A 2,153-nucleotide genomic window follows, 5' to 3' on the forward strand; every position below is an offset into this window, starting at 1 on the left:
TAATCCATTCCAAAGTCGAAGTGCATAATAAGCCATGTTGGAGACCAGCAGGGTAGAAGTATAGGGTTTGTTGTCTCTCCTCCGCAGAGGCTACAGGAGGTGAAACCTCTGAGCGAGGTCCACGCGGGCGAAAAAAAGTGAGGTAAGAGAGCAACCGGGAGAGCCTCGGTTCGCCCGCCCAATCGATCTCGTTTCTTGCGCTTGCACTCACCTTGTACAGCGGACTCATCCTGACGCCTTACCGATCACAGCCCATCAAAGCCGATCACCTTACCGATAACCGAACCTCTGTGGAGGAGAGAGGGGTTTGTTTGGGTCGAAAAATAAAGCTAACCATTGAAAGAGCACCCAAGCATTAGTCAGAAAACGAACTTTAGCGTGATTGCAAAAAGGGCGGTGCGGGCGTCTCGAATATTGCTTTGTATGGAAACCGTACAAACTGAGCTCTCCAAAATCACATCAAAATCGTATCAGATCTTTGTATTTTAAACAAAAACACTCACATTCTGGTGAACTTACCAACTTTTAGCTGCTCTTTTAAGTGTCATGCTCAGTTTTTCAAATTAATTGATATTAATTAGTTATAAACGTGGTTAATTTACCAATGTTGTCGTTCAACGGAAAAACGACTAAACGAATAAAGGGAACTGGGCGATCCTTCGCTCATCTCATTCTCCGCCTTGAAGCATCAACGCTAGTTTTATAAGGATCACGGCACACAAGTCACGCGATCCGCAGATTACGAAAGTGAAAAAATGGAGACTCGCAAGCATGTTTAGGAAATACGTAAGCTAGAATTTTTATTTAAAAAAAGAAATGTCAGAATTTAGCAGACGTTCCTGGATCCACGTGTACAACTACAAGTGTAGGACATCGGCCAGAGCAGTGTCCTTGTTTAATTCATTTTTATACATTTTGCAACCAATTTACTCATTTCTCGATTCTGAAGTGTTTATTAATTATTTATTGAATTTGAGTGCTATTACAAGAATGAAATTGGTAGAGATGATTTACACGAAATAGGTATAGTAATAACATCGAAAAAGCCATTTCAACTTACAATAGTAGGGTTCAATTACAGAGAGCAGAGAAAGGGAGCTAAAACACGAGTAAGCTAAGAGCTAGGAATGCGAGGACAGTGAAAGCGTAGTGAGAGGCAAAAACTAGGTGTGGTTATAAAAATGCTCGTGCTTTTCCCGAATGTTGTTTACTTCATTTCCAGTAACCCTCATGACTAGGGTTAAGGGAGTGTTTTGTTGCTGTTACGAGCGATTTAATTTTTAAATATGGCCAAGTGAAAAAATCATTTTAGCCATTGCACAACTCTGGATGATCTACGTTTTTGAGTGTAAAGTTTAATTGTAAATTCGGGTTTCAAATGTGCAATAGTTATGGCATAAATTTGGGTGTAACCATGTATATCTTGTACAAGAAAAGGTTACGTTTTTGCAAGCGTTGACCGTGTAGCACTTATATTTCAACAGACTTAACTATTAGAGGGTAACGTGAAGTGCTGACCACCCTGGTCAGAGATTTCTCTGCTCTTGTGTGTCTGTACTTCTCGCTCAGAAGTTCACTTCTGACACCATGCAACGTTCTTAGCTCCAAACCGTGAAGGGAAACTGATGAACCACTTCAATCAAGCTCTTACGAGGTTTATTTCAACAACCCGCTCTCCAGTGCGTGGTTTTGCTAGTCACGTGACCTGAGTACAATGGTACAGGGAGACCACTACAGGCCCATTTCCATTAGTAGGGCTAACGCTCACATGGTTCATATTGGTAGAAAACTAGCACTTCACGTTACCCTCTAACAGTTAAGTCATGTATATCTTGCCCCTGTGGCAACCCCGCAAAAATGTTTCGTGATGTCGGGTACAAATAAAATTATTCAAGTTCTTAATCAAATGCTTTGATTTTTGCGACAAACAGAGCATCAGTTTACAACTGAGTGTTGGAAAACCAAAACCAAACGATGCATTATTGCCCGTCACAAACAACACAGACAATCCAGTGAACCAGGAGGGAGGGGGCGTCTCCAAAGACCTTTTTGCATATGCGGCGGCCATTTTGATTTCTATTGTTTCAAATAACTATTACGGGATGCCCAGGGGGCAAATACATAAAACATTGCCCCCTGAGCATCCCATAATG

Source organism: Montipora foliosa, chromosome 9 (assembly GCF_036669935.1).
Source record: "Montipora foliosa isolate CH-2021 chromosome 9, ASM3666993v2, whole genome shotgun sequence".
NCBI classification, from domain to species: domain Eukaryota; kingdom Metazoa; phylum Cnidaria; class Anthozoa; order Scleractinia; family Acroporidae; genus Montipora; species Montipora foliosa.